We start from the raw sequence: 15,105 nt of genomic DNA, 5'->3' as shown, positions 1-15,105 counted from the left end.
GGTTTCATTGATGGATGGCTCTGATTTTTACAAAATGCATGTTTAGTAGAAAATACACTAATTCCAACAGTATAGGATAAGGACTTCAAATGGATTTCTCTTGAATAGATGTCTTACAGAGGCAGTTGGGCTGGATCTTCACAAAAATTATCTAAAGCATAACTGACTAAACACAAGAAAAGAATTCTTTCAAATGTACTGTGCAGCATTTCGTGTTTATCAATTCCATGTAAACATTGAAGAAACTGACTAATTCTCAGGAAGTTTGGCATACTACTAGAGAGGAATTCTAGATTTTTTGTACATTAATCTTCCACCATGGACTTAGAATTGGAAAGACTCCTAGAGGTCATATAATGTAGGCAGGGTCATGCTAATAAACACTCAATAACAAGCTCTCAAAAAAAAAAAAACCCACGCATGACATACTTTGAAATTTAAACTGCAATATTAATGTTTTATCATTCACTTTAAGTCTAAGACAATTAAATCTAGACAATCTAATTTGAAATGTTTGCCATTTTCTGAAATATAAATGGCCATGCTCAAAATTTAGTAAATGGCTCTCTCAGGATGGCACAAGCTGACTCCAGTGCACCACCAAATATGACTCCCTTCATTCTACTAATGTGAAAACTAAGGCCCAGAGAAATTCAGTGACTTGCTTGAGGTCTCACAGTTAATTTAGTGGAAGGACCACAATTTGAACTCACAATCTTCAATTCCAAATCCAATAAACTTTCCACTATACCACAATATCCCTCCCCAAAATGGTTGCCATTGTGTTCAAATGGATAACTATTTTGAGCAGGTAAAGAAACAAACTTGGAAAAGTAAAGTGAGTCATATGGGTATTTGGTAATAGGGTGGTGCGGAGAGGTTAGAGCCCAATTATTAATTCTGCTGTTTTTGATTTGTACTGTAATCAAAAGCATTTAATTCCATTTTTTGTTGTTGTTGAGTCATTTCAGTCATATCTGACTCTTCATGATCTCATTTGGGATTTTTTTGGCAAAGATACTGGGGTAGTTTGCCATTTCCTTCTCCAGCTCATTTTACAGATGATGAAATTGAGGCCAACAGGGTTATATGACTTGCCCAGGGTCATACAGCTCGTAAGTGTTTGAACCCAGATTTAAATTCAGGGCTTCCAGGCCTGGCACTCTTTCCACTGTGCCATCTAACTGCTCCATTTAATTCCATACTCTATGCCTTCTAACACACACCCATAGCTTTACACAATCTACCTTCTGACAGATGGGGATGGAGAATTAAACTAACTCTACAGAGTGCTTTAAACTAATTAAAAGAAAAGCAATCTTCTGATTGATCTGTTGCAAATAGTAACTCAATGTCCTAGGACTTTTGCCTAGCACATTTCTAACACTGGCGTGTGTGTTGAAAAAAAAAAGTAAGTCAATATGTGCATGAATGATTGTGTCTTAGGCACACATTTGCAAATTTGTTCTCATAAGTCATCCAAGCTCTTCAGTTCTTACTGAACAGTGTGACAGAGAATAACAGAATGACATCCTCAAGTCCTCAGAATAATTCCATTGGCCTGGTGGCAAAGGTCCTAAGATCAGATGGGAAGAGTAATAAAAGAGAAAGCTTTATTCAATGACCAACCCTGGAAGCTCAGGGAGTGCTTGAGGCAGTGGCAAAAATTGATTTTCCAGGGCCTGAAGCAAAATCTGAAAAGAGGAGTTCCTTCCAGTCTACCAATCCCCAGAAATGCTTTCACTTTATACCCCCCAACTTCCAAGCATGAAAGAAGCTGCTTGAAAGAAAGGCATGCTTTTTCGAAGTAATAGATCCCTTGTGACCTTTCTCATGTTCCCATACCCTTTCGGAATATCTGTTCTAGAAATGGAAGGTCATCTAGTCCAGCCCCCTCATTTAATATGTGGAAACTGAAGATAAAGAATCTAAGCGACCTGTCTAAATTAAGGGGGGAACTAAAATAAAAAAAAGTCAAAAATTGTTTTTACATGTAACTGAGAATTTTTTTTTTTACTTTAAAGGGAATTAATTATGTCGTAGAGCCAAACCCTGAACTCTGGTCCTCCAATTCCAGATCTGATATTCTTTCACAGCTTGTTCAGGAGAGAAAAAGATTAGGGGATTTTATAGGTGGAGTCTTTCAAAGACAGGGAAGTAAAAGAGACTAATTACCTAGACTAGAGGGTTCTAGGTCATCATTTCCCTAACTAATATAGCCACATAATACCTCTGGGGTTAGAAAGGTAATTATGGAGACACCTAGGCAGCACAGTGATAGAAAGTCAAGCTAGGTGTTGGAAGCTCAGATACTTTTTAGCTGTGTGACCCTGGGCAAGTCATTTATCTTCTCCCTTCTTAGTCAGACACTAAGGTTTAAAAAAAAAAAGAAAAAATGTAATAATGGATCCACTAAAGACCACTATGGGGGTTTGGAAATTTGGAGTACAATGGGGAGAGTGGTGAGAGAGGGTTTGAGAAATTTGAGGGCAAAATTGAGGAATCAGCCCATTTTTCATGTGAAATATTGCTATGTAAATTTGAATACAGTACACATAATTTATATGTAATGATTTAGCGGGGGAAATATAGCTACCATCGCTAGCCTTTATATGATGTTCAAGCAAGGGGATGGGGGAGTGCTCCTCAGAACAGACAAGGTAGAGATTGCTCTCGGGATAAACAGCGAAGCATTCAGCATGAATAAAGTAAAAACTAATACGCATCTTACTGTGTGCAATACAGTAACATTTACTTGGTAATTTCCTCATTCTCTTCCAATGATCTAGGATTCTATTTGCAAATTTCCGGTCCTTCCCAGAGGACAAGAAGAAGGATCCTTGGCGGAATGAATAGATGGAAAGTTGGGGCTGTAGTTTCAGATAGTTGAACTTTTGGGAGGTTATATCTTTCTGACAACTCCCCCTCCAAACGTCACCTACAGTCCCACAGGGCAAAGGAGCAAGCAGAAGATACAGGGGAAAGGCTGTCCAATTCGGAGTTAGGTCTCAGCTCTCTTTATGCCCTGTGTAGCGCCTAGCCAACCACAGAACCTTTGCAAACCTCAGCTTTCTCACCTGCACCCAATGAGAAGGTTGACCCTAGAAGAGGTCCCTCCTGGCTCTAAAACCAATGGTAACTGCGTAAAACTGGCAACGATGAGATCGGACAAGGCTCGAAAATGAAAACAGAAGTTGAGATAAATTCCTAAAATTCTCATTCAGTTGATGCACAACCAGACCCCGAGGTTCAGGTCGTTTTACTCAAGTATGAACCTAACCGCTGAGGTCTCTTCCAATTCCGAGAGGACCTGGTGCTAAAACAGGTTGTAACCTGAGACTCCTCAGCTCTGAAAGAGAAAAAAGGCACCAGAGACAAAAGCACTTGGAAGGGTTGGACAGGTAACTGCTCAAACTCCAAGTGTAAAGTGGATTCAAAGTTTCTCATCTACTTACCAACGGTAGCGTTCGATCCCGGGTTCTCCGGGCGTCTCGGACCCCGACATAGGAAGAGAAGCAAACTTGCGGACAAGAGAGGCTGGGATTCCCTATTAAGTTTAAGTGAAGGGAAGAGTGGAGGAGGAGGAGGAGGAGAAGGAGGAAGAAGACTTGCTTTCTCAGGACCAGGAAGCAATACCATTTGTAGAGCACTTACGTTTGGGTCCTGGAACTCGGTTGCTAACAGGGGCCGAGCCGTCGCGAGGCTGGTTCCACGAGAGGAAGCCAGAGGAGCTGATGGTGGAAGAGGCCGAGACAGCGTGGCCAGAGGCTCGCTCTGGGAAGCTGGCCTGGCCCCCACCGGGCGTGAGTCCTGGGCTATGAATCAGCCTCAGGCTTAGAGCCTGGGCGGGGGCTGGAGTTACTGGAAAAGTCAAGGAGGTGAGGGGGGGAAGGAGGGGACTAGGAAGAGGAGGGAGGCCGGAGGACTTTTGCAATTTCCCGTCTCGCGCCGGACACTTGGTACTCCTGGAGACCCAAAGGAATTCGGCCACTTTTACTCTTCGAGGGAACAGCTGGGAGAATGGCCCTGACGCTTAAGGAGGTGCATTTAAACCTCTTGGGCTTTTCAGTCGGGCGGGGGATGCGGTGATGGTGGGAAAAAAGTTGGCAAAGAGAGAGAGAGGGAGGGGCATGGAGAAAGAGGGTGGCGTGCGGGTTCGGGCTCAGGGGAGGAGAAAGAAAAAAAAATTAATTTCTAGGCCTTTTCTGAGAAAATGCTGTTAGTTTCCTCCCTCTCTGTGGGTCCAGTAACTGGGTCCTTCCGTCTCACCTCTGCCTGCTCCAGTTCCTTCCCCATAACTCCAAGGGCCATAGCTCTCCTAAAAAAGAAAAAGAAAAAGAAACTCCTAGATGTCCTCTGGCTGTCCCGATGCAAGGTGCCTACTCCCCAGAATTTGGGAACTAAAACCCAAACCTGAGAAATCCCTAATCAGAATCCAAAGAGAAAATTTAATATAGGGAAAAGACACACACACACACACACACACACACACACACACACACACACACACAGACAGAGACAGAGAGACAGAGACAGACAGACAGACAGACAGAGAAAGAGACAGAGACAGAGAGACAGAGACAGAGACAGACAGACAGAGAAAGAGACGGAGAGACACACACAGAGTAACAGAGACATAGAGACTTAGGATTCTCAGCCAATATCCCATTCACCAGGGAAGTCCACTTACAAGGACTTCTGGCTCTGAGTTAGGATTGTAAAAATGTTTGAAGAAATTCCTAGAAATAGCCCAAATGCACATAACTTAACTGTCCCATACCAATAGGGACTGATTTGCTCAGCTACATGGACTTTCGAGAACAATAATGCCCAATTTCCTTCCAGTCCTAAAATGGTATTTTTAGGGATATTCCTCTAAATGGCTCAATAATGTGAAATATGTTAATAGAATTCATCTAGTGCAACTCTCTCAAGTTATTTATTAGGAAACTGAGACTCAGAGTAGTGAAATGGCATGCTAAGGCAAGTTAAAAGCAAGTGGGAGATCTGGGGCATAGGCCTAGGTTCCTACAGCCTCTAGGTGGCACTATAGAGTTCTGGGACCAGCGTCAGAAAGGATCATCTTCCTGGGTTCAAATCTGACCTGGGACACTTATTAGCTGGTGTGACTATGGGCTAGCCACTTAACCCTGTTTGCCTTAGTTTTCTCTAAGCTGGAGAAAGAAATGTCAAGCCCCTCCAGTATCTTTGCCAAGAAAACTCTAAGTGAGATCATAACTCAACAATAACCTATACCTCATGGGGGTTAGATTGTTCTGCCAATCATACCAGGCTGGATTCTCACATGACTTAATTAACTTTGTTGATAGTGTAAGGGGGGTAAGAATGGCTTGGATCTGTTAGGACTGCTGGAATTTGGAGTTTTCTCTCTGATGTATATTCTTTCTTCCCTCGGTTCTCTTCAGGAAGAAACCATATACATTCTCTTCTCAATGTGTTCTCTACTTTATTGGGATCTCTTTTAGTCCCACTCTCCCACACACCTCCAGCCCCCAACCATACCATATTTCTGTGTCTCTGGGGATAAACAAAAACTCTAAATCCTAGCAATCAACAAGGGGGAGGCCTTAGATAGTACCAGACTTAAAGGTCTTAAAAAAAAAATTAAAGCAGGAAGAATATCTCCAAATCCATTGCTACCTATGAAAATAATACAATGGTGTTTGAAGATGTATTAAACACTTCTCACAACAATCCCAGAATGAAAGGTCAAATTAAGGTGTGTAACCTTTGTATGTTCACTTTACTGTCATTTCAGATATCATCTTAGAGGACCTCTTTAAGGTACAGCACTTTACAAGTTCTCCATAAATATTTAATAATAGTAACATATTCTATCTAAATAAAACCTCGCTAAATATTATATTTAAAGTGTTTGAAGCTCCTTCAGAACAAGCATCCTCCTTTTTCTATGCCTCACACTTTTTTTTTTAATTTGAGCTCGGGTCTCTTTTTATTTATTTATTTTTTCATTGTAAGTTATTTATTTAGTCAATTTAGAACATTATTCCTTGGTTATAAGAATCATATTCTTTCCCACCCTTCTTTCACCCTACCCTTCCTGTAGCTGACACACAATTCCACTGGGTATTACATGTGTCCTTGATCAAAACCCATTTCCATGTTGTTGGTGTTTGCATTAGGATGTTCATTTAGAGTCTGCATCCCCAACCATATCCCCTCAACCCATGTAATCAAGCAGTTGTTTTTCTTCGGTGTTTTTCCCTACTTCAGTGTTTTATTCCCACAGCGTTTCCTCTGAATGTGGATAGTGTTCTTTCTCATAGACCCTTCCAAGTTGTTGAGGATCACTGCATTGCTACTAATGGAGAAGTCCATTATATTCGATTGTACCACAGTGTATCAGTCTCTGTGTACAATGTTCTCCTGTTTCTGCTCCTCTCACTCTGCATCAATTCCTGGAGGTCGTTCCAGTTCACATGGAATTCCTTCAGTTCATTATTCCTTTGAGCCCAATAGTATTCCATCACCAACAGATACCACAATTTGTTCAGCCATTCCCCAATTGAAGGACATCTCATTTTCCAATTTTTTGCCACCACAAAGAGCACAGCTATGAATATTCTTGTACAAGTCTTTTTCCTTATGATCTCTTTGGGGTACAAACCCAACAGTGCTTTGGCTGTATCAAAGGGCAGACAATCTTTTAGCGCCTTTTGGGCATAGTTCCAAATTGCCCTCCAGAATGGCTGGATCAATTCACAACTCCACCAGCAATGAATTAATGTCTCCACTTTGCCACATCCTCTCCAGCATTCATTGCTTTCCTTTGCTGTCATGTTAGCTAATCTGCTAGGTGTGAGGAGTTGTTTTGATTTGCATCTCTCTGATTATAAGAGATTTAGAACACTTTTTCATGTGCTTATTAATAGTTTTGATTTCTTTAACTGAAAATTGCCTATTTATGGCTTGATTTTTTTTGTGTACAATTGATTTAGCTCTTTGTAAATTTGAGCAATTACACCTTTGTCAGAGGTTTTTGTTATGAAGATTTTGTTTCCCAATTTGTTGCTTCCCTTCTAATTTTGGTTGCATTGATTTTGTTTGTATAAAACCTTTTTAATTTGATGTAATCAAAATTATTGATTTTACATTTTATGATTTTTTTTCTAGATCTTGCTTGGTTTTAAAATCTTTCCTTTCCCAAAGATCTGACATGTATACTATTCTGTGTTCATCTAATTTACTTATAGTTTCCTTCTTTATATTCAAGTCATTCACCCATTCTGAGTTTATCTTGGAGTAGGGTGTGAGATGTTGATCCAAACCTAATCTCTCTCATACTGTCTTCCAATTTTCCCAGCAGTTTTTATCAAATAGTGGATTTTGGTCCTGAAAGCTGGGATCTTTGGGCTTATCATAGACTGTCTTGCTGAGGTCACTTACCCCAAGTCTATTCCACTGATCCTCCTTTCTGTCTCTTAGCCAGTACCAAATTGTTTTGATGACCATTGCTTTATAATATAGTTTGAGATCTGGGACTACAAGGCCTCCTTCCTTCACATTTTTTTCATGATTTCCCTGGATAGCCTTGATCTTTTGTTCTTCCAAATGAACTTTGTTATGGTTTTTTCTAATTCAGTAAAAAAGTTTTTTGGTAGTTCAATGGGTATGGCACTAAATAAACAAATTAATTTGGGTAGGATTGTCATTTTTATTATGTTAGCTCATCCTAGCCATGTGCAATCGATGTTTTCCCAATTGTTTAGATCTAGTTTTAATTGTGTGGAGAGTGTTTTGTAGTTGTGTTCATATAGTTCCTGTGTTTGTCTCAGCAGATAGATTCCTAAGTATTTTATATTGTCTGGGATGGTTTTAAACAGAATTTCTCTTTCTAATTCTTGCTGCTGAAATGGGTTAGAGATATATAGAAATGCTGATGACTTATGTGGGTTTATTTTGTATCCTGCAACTTTGCTAAAGTTGTTGATTATTTCAACTAGCTTTTTAGTTGATTCTCTAGGATTCTTTAAGTACACCATCATATCATCTGCAAAGAGCGATAGCTTGGTCTCCTCATTGTCTATTTTAATACCTTCAATTTCTTTTTCTTCTCTAATTGTTACAGCTAATGTTTCTAGTACAATGTTAAATAATAGGGGTGATAAGGGGCATCCTTGTTTCACTGCTGATCTTATTGGGAAGGCTTCTAGTTTATCCCCATTGCAGATGTTGTTTGTTAATGGTTTTACATATACACTGTTTATTATTTTTAGGAAAGGCCCTTCTATTCCTATACTTTCTAGTGTTTTCAGTAGGAATGGGTGTTGTATTTTGTCAAAGGTTTTTTATGCATCTATTGAGATAATCATGTGATTTTTGTCTGTTTGCTTGTTAATATGATCAATTATGCAGATAGTTTTCCTAATATTGAACCATCCTTGCAGTCCTGGTATAAATCCTACCTGGTCATAGTGAATAATCCTTGTGATGACTTGCTGGAGTCTTTTTGCTAGTATCCTATTTAAATTTTTGCATCTATGTTCATTTAGGAGATTGGTCTATAGTTTTCTTTCTCTGTTTTTGACCTACCTGGCTTTGGAATCAGTACCATATTTGTGTTGTAAAAGGAATTTTTCAGAACTCCTTCTTGGCTTATTCTGTCAAATAGTTTGTATAATATTGGGATTAGTTTCTCTTTGAATGTTTGATAGAATTTATTTGTGAATCCATCTGGACCTGGGGATTTTTTTCTTAGCAAGCCATCAAAGAACTCCCTAAGAAAAAATCTCCAGGTCCAGATGGATTCACAAATGCCTCACACATTTCACAGAATCTCAGAACCTGATTTGGAAGGATCTCCAGAACCTCACCAGTATCTGATTAGAAATCTCCTCTCAAGCAAAGGTTGAATGATCCTGGGGGCATATTGTCAAGGAGATCCTTGTTGTTATAAATTTGTAAGGTTAATTTCTACTCTGAAATTCTATGATCTATAAAAAGACCTGGCCTTTACAGACCTTTCCTCATCTCCCATAGGTGGTACAGTACAGGTATCCCTTCTACATTGTGGGGTAGGGGTGTGGTACCACCATGATCTGGAAAATCTGTAAAAAATTTTTGGTCCTCTCTTTATATACCAGAGAAGAAGCGTAAGTTTTTTCTTTTTCTTTTATGAGATATTTACAGTACCTTACTGTAAAGATTGGACTAAGTATTTAATCATAGGCTATATGTAGATCAATGTTGACATTTCTAGTCTGTGGGTATCATCTGCTGACTTTTGCATTCTTTTTACAAACTTTAATTTTTTACTTATTTTAACTTTAAAAAAGAAATTTTGTATACTTATGGTATTGAAAAATAAAATATGTTGATATTATACAACTCCAAACATATATTTAATACATTTCTGAATTTCTAAACTTTTTTTGTGTCATCTGCTGGTCGTCATGTGTCGTCTGAAGCTTCTGCAAAACTTCGCTCAAATTCCAATTTAATTTCTTATGCCAACCCACGATATATCAAAATCTCAGTGAGGAAAGTTGTAATGTGGAAGGGAAACCTGTAGATAGAATGTTAGAACTAGAGTTAGGAAATGCGAATTCAAATCCTACAAATCCTACTTACTAGCTGTGTAACCCTACTGGAGTCACTTTAGCACTGTCTTCCTCAGTTTCCTTATCCTTCAAATAAGGATAATAGTGGTACTCATCTCCCAGGTCTGTTGTAAGGATCAAATGAGATAATATTTGTAAAATACTTAGCAAGGCTGGATTTGAACTCAGGTCTTTCTGACTATAGACCCAAAACTTTATCTATTGCCCCTCCTAGTTGTCCCTAAACTAAATACAGCACTCCAGAAATGGTTTGTTCAAAGTAGAGTACAGAAGAATTATGACTGCCCAAGTCCTGGACACTCTTCCTCTCTTAAACACACTCTTTTTTGGCTGCTGTATCACATTGTTAATTCATAATGAGCTTTGAAGTTGATCAAAACTCCCTAGTCTTTTTTTGCATGAACTGGCATGTAGCCCAATCTCCTCTATCCTGTTATTTAAACAGTTGATTGTTTGAACCTAAGTGCAGGTATCCACATTAAGGGTGAGATCTAAGCTGTCTTTTCCTCTTTCTGCATTGTCTCCCTTCATAATCACCTCCAACCCACTGCCTCCCCTTCCTCCATCTCTTCACTTGAGTCCCAAATCTAACTCTCCAGACCCAGCCCTGCAGCTGATCTCCAGTCTTACACTTCCAACTGTCTATCTAAATATCTCTACCTTAAATTTAACATGTCTAAAACCAGACTCAACATTTCCCTATGGAATTTGATGTTCCTTACCTCCAAATTTCTGTTAATGGTACGACCATCCTCAGTTACTCATACCTAAAAACAAGAGCCATCTTTGGCCCCTCTCTTTCCTTTATTCCCATCTCCACATCCAGTCAATTGCAATTTCTGGTGATCAGTCCTCCATTCCCTTTGCCTTCCCCTTAGCTTACATTCCCATTGCCTCTCACCCACTCTGTTGCAAAAGTTCCTTAAGCAATCACCCCACCTTCAGTTTCTTACTTCTCCAGTACATCTCAGACTTTGCTGGCAGATTAATTTTCCTCTGATTATGTCACTACTTGCTTAGAAACCTCCCTCATTCCCTTTGTTCTTTCTGAATAAAGTCCAAATACTTGACTGGCATTCAAGTGTCCCCAAATTTCCACCAGCCTATCAACCTTGTCTCATCCTGCTCCTTCCTTACCCTTACTCTGTGCTCCAATCAAATTGTACTACTCTCTATCCCTCACCATAATTTGCCCTCTTCATCCCTTTGTTCATGCTGTCTTTCTCTTACATGCAACTGCTCTTCAATTTGTAATGTTAGGGAATTGCCTGAGGAGTTGCACTAAGAGATCATCACCTGTTCTCAGGTTTTTGGTAGAGGCAGTCTTCCTGACTCTGAGTCCAAATATCTAGCCAGTAGTCTGGGCTCCTTTCTTGAAGAGAAACACTCCAAAATATTTCACAGTTGTGAAAATTTCTAATTCCTGTTTTCCTGGATAATCTCTGTTAAAAATTAGAGATGCATTGTACTAGGGGGGAAATGAATGCATTTTTTTTGGTATTTTTTTGCCAATATTGTAATTATTATTTATTTTAAGTCATTTCCTCTCAATGGCATCTGTACAGATAACAACAGTGTCCTTGTCAGGAGGAGAAGCGATTGTAGAAAGCTAAAACTCCCAAAGCCCAATTTTTATAAGCAGTGAAAGAAGGCTGTTGTGAAATTGTCTCTTGGGACATGTCTGGCACCTTTGTGATATCTGACAATAACCAGCAATCTAAAGAATGCTCTGGTGTTGCTCATTCTTTCCCCAGCTTAGTCATTCAATAACAACATAATCCTTAGGATCTACCAGTACCATGAAGCTGTATTGGCCTCTAAACAAAAATAAGACTTTTGGAGGGCAGGAACAGTAACTCTACTTACTTGGGTTAAAACTCTTGTAGATGTTTGATAAATACTTGCTGGTGGGTTGTCAAACCTGGCACCAGGGAGTGTTCCTGATAATAGCAGAAATAAAGCAGTCAGAATAAGATGGCAATATGGCTCCCCCAAATTCTATAAATCAATCTCTATAGTGATTTCATTTATGACTTGCTGATATTTGGAAATTTCTTAAATAATACAATTTGATGTGTCTGTGATGTCAACAATGCATGTACTCTCTCCCATGTGATCTTTGCCTAGAACACAACCCATGGATGCTTTCTTATCTGGGGCAATTCTTGATTCTGTCCTATTTGTAGTATACTTTAAAGACAAACTGCCCAATGTGCTGGGATTCTCCTTTTAGGTCAAGGATTGTTTAATCTCTTTTGTATCTAGGATCTCCTTGGCAATCTGGTGAAATTTAAAGACCCATTAATAGAAGAATGTTAATTGAAAAACATGCTAAAATCTCCAAGTTCATGGACCACATGTTAAGAGACTCTGCTGGGATGGTTTAAAAAAAAACAAAAAACATTTTGTGGTGCCTGGGGTTAAAATATTGTTGTCCATTTGTTATTCTTAGTGCTCACTATATAAATAGACCATCTCTTTTCCATATATACAGATCCTTAATGACATCTTTCATACCACTTGTCATCATTGGTAACATGCTACAGTTTACTTGTCTCCTTCATGCTCTTTGGGTCTCCTTCAGCTTCGAGTCTTCTGTGATTGTGATGTTCTTTGACTCATAGTTATACAAAAACACTAGAGAATATTGGTGTTGAAAAGATGAGCTTTCTTATCAGAGAACATTGATAGTGATGCATCATTTTCCAAATGAGACCCACATGACCTCCCCCTGTTCAATTCTGACCCTCAAATTATTATACATCCCCAGTGCTTGCCCAGAATTAATAACTGATATGTCATAATTTGGAGGACTGCATTTTTTATCTATTTGATTTTTCCAATGTAGATTGCTTAGGGCGATCACTTAAAATTTTTATTTTAATTTATTTTATTATATATTTCCCAATTATATGTAATTTTTTAAAAATAATCACTGAAAATTTGAAGTTTCTAATTCTCTCCCTCTATCCACCTCTAACCCCTCTCCTTGAGAAGGCAAGCATGTGATATACGTGTGAGGTCTATATATTTTAAAATATATATTTAAATATATTTTTATATTAGCCATGTAGCAGAAGAAAATAAAACAATAAAAAATGAAGAAAGTTTTAAAAAAGTATGCCTCAATCTGTATTCAGAGTTCATCAGTTCTCTCTCTGGAAGTGGATAGCATTCTTCATCACAGGTCCTTAAGAATTGTCTTCAATCATTGTTTTAGGGTAGCTAAGTCTTACACAATTGATCATATTTATTATATTGCTGTTATTGTGCACTATTTTCTCCTACTTCTGCTCACTTCACTTTGTATCAGTTCATATAAGTCTTCCTAGGTTTTTCTGAAAACCTCTTGTTCAACATTTCTTATAGCACAATAGTATTCCATCGCTATTATATACCACAATTTGTTTAGCCACTCCCCAATAGGTGGACACTCTCTTGATTTTCCAATTCTTTGCTACCACAAAAAGAGCTGTTATAAATATTTTGGAACAAATAAGTCATTTTCCCTTTTCTTTGACCTCTTTTGGACACAGACCTAGTAGTAGTATTGCTGGATCAAAGAATTTGACAGTTTGATAGACCTTTGGGAAGAATGGTTGTACTGTTCACACCTCCACCAACACTACATTAGTGTCCCAATCTTCCCACATCTCCAGTCTTTATCATTTTCATTTTCTGTCATATTAGCCAAAATGATAGGTATAAAGTGAAACCTCAAAGTTGTTTTAATTTATATTCTCTAATCAGTAGTGATTCAGAACATCTTTTCATATGACTATAAGTATTCTGGATTTCTCCTTCTGAAAACGTTCTGTTCATGTTCTGAGTCTATTTATTAATTGAGGAATGATTTATGTTCTTACACATTTGATTTGGTTCTTATGTATTTTAGAAATTAATTTAAGGAAGAATGTCTAGCAATACCAGATTTCAAACTTTATTATAAATTAGTAAATATCAAAACTATCTGGTACTAAGAAATAGAAAAGGAGATCATTGGCACAGAGCAGGCATGCAATAAACAGTTGTAAAAGATGATAGTAACCTTGTGCTTGACAAAAGCAAAGATCCAAGTTTTGGAGTAAGAATTCAGTATTTTGTAAAAATTGTTAGGAATATTGGAAAGCAGTTTAGCATAAACTAGATCTAGACCAACATTTTATACCATTTATCAAGATAAGATCAAAATGAATACGTGACCTAGGTATAAAGGGAGATATTGAAAATAAGTGAGAACAAGGAACCTATTATTTAATAAATTTATGGATAGAAACATGGATGATTTTGAATAGATTAAATTGAAAAATTTTTTGTACAAAACTAATGTAGCCAAGATTGGAAGGAAAGCAATAAGTTGGGATTTTTTTTCAACAGTTTCCAAAACATTGTCAAATATATGAGAATATGAGTCATTCCCCAGTTGATAAATGGTCAAAAGATATGAACAATTTTTGGAAGAAGAATCAAAGGTATATATAACCATATGAAAAATGCTCTAAATAATTATTGATTGAGGAATTGCAAATCAAAACAAATCTGAATATCATCTCATACCTATTAGATCGTCTAAAACAATAAAAGGGCAAAATAAGAAATGCTGGAGGGGAGGTGGAAAATAGAGGCACTAATACATTGTTGGTGGAACTAGACTGCCATTTTGGAGAGTAATCTGAGATTATACTCAGAGTAAGAAAATTTTGTATGCCTTTTGACCCAGTAGTACCACTGTTAGGAAGAAAACTATATGTTCTAAAATATTTAAAACCATTCTTTTTAAAGAACTAAAAATGGAAGGGGTGTCCATCAATTGGGGAATGGCTGAACAAGATGTGGTATGTGATTGTAATGGAATACTATTGTGGCATAAGAGATGACAAACTAGATGATCACAAAAAACCCCTCTAAAAACTCATATGAAGTGATGACATAAAATGGAGTGAACAGATGCAAGAGAATATTGTACATAGCAACAGCAATAATTCATTATGATCAACTTTGAATGACATAATTATTATCCACAAGGAAAGGATCCAGGGCAACTTCAAGGGATTCAGGATGAAAAAAGAATATCCATTGCCATAGAAGGAAATGACTGAGTCTAAATAAAAATTGAAATATATCATTTTTTACTTTACTTCCTCCATGAATTTTCTCTAAATATAAGCAATATATGTTTTGTTTCACAACATGGTGAACAGGAAAGTATTTATTATAGGATAATATATACACAAACTATATCATATTACCTGCCTTCTTGGAGAGTGGGGAGGGATGGGAGAAAAAGGGAAAAAAAGAATGAGAAAAATTTTTAGATATAGCTACTGTAAGAATTTGTTTCTCTTGGAAAAGCATATTTATTGTAATTTATTTCATATTTATAACTAATCATATTGTATTATTATGTACTATATTTTTGTTATTTTTGATATATACATATATATTAAAAGGCAATTTAAAATCTTTTAAAAAGAAAGAAATGAAGCCTTAGAGAAACTTCTTG

At 37.6% G+C, this 15,105-nt stretch overlaps 1 protein-coding gene and 1 long non-coding RNA gene across 7 annotated transcripts in view; one reads left to right on the top strand and one right to left on the bottom strand.

Annotated features, from left to right (window-relative positions):
• The window catches only part of OSMR (oncostatin M receptor), a 93,666-nt gene extending 89,873 nt beyond the window's left edge, over positions 1-3,793 (bottom strand). For 2 of the 5 annotated variants that reach the window (XM_007487430.3, XM_056824565.1), the window contains exon 1: positions 3,655-3,793. The gene's annotated coding sequence lies outside the window, so the exon portion shown is untranslated. Of the gene's footprint in view, positions 1-3,455; positions 3,591-3,654 lie in introns of those variants that run through there. The other 3 variants (XM_007487432.3, XM_016431598.2, XM_007487431.2) reach the window with 3 other exon arrangements.
• Positions 3,794-3,942: 149 nt separating this feature from the next.
• Positions 3,943-15,105, top strand: part of LOC130458502 (uncharacterized) — a 29,100-nt gene continuing 17,937 nt past the window's right edge. Inside the window, exons 1-2 of one of the 2 annotated variants that reach the window (XR_008917863.1) lie at positions 3,954-4,041; positions 5,780-5,805. This is a non-coding gene — a long non-coding RNA (uncharacterized LOC130458502). Of the gene's footprint in view, positions 4,042-5,779; positions 5,806-15,105 lie in introns of both variants that reach the window. The other variant, XR_008917864.1, reaches the window with a different exon arrangement.

The sequence above is a fragment of the Monodelphis domestica genome, chromosome 3 (genome assembly GCF_027887165.1).
Source record: "Monodelphis domestica isolate mMonDom1 chromosome 3, mMonDom1.pri, whole genome shotgun sequence".
Lineage (NCBI taxonomy): Eukaryota > Metazoa > Chordata > Mammalia > Didelphimorphia > Didelphidae > Monodelphis > Monodelphis domestica.
Note: the sequence above shows the minus strand (reverse complement) of the source record. Positions and strands in the feature narration are given on the sequence as shown.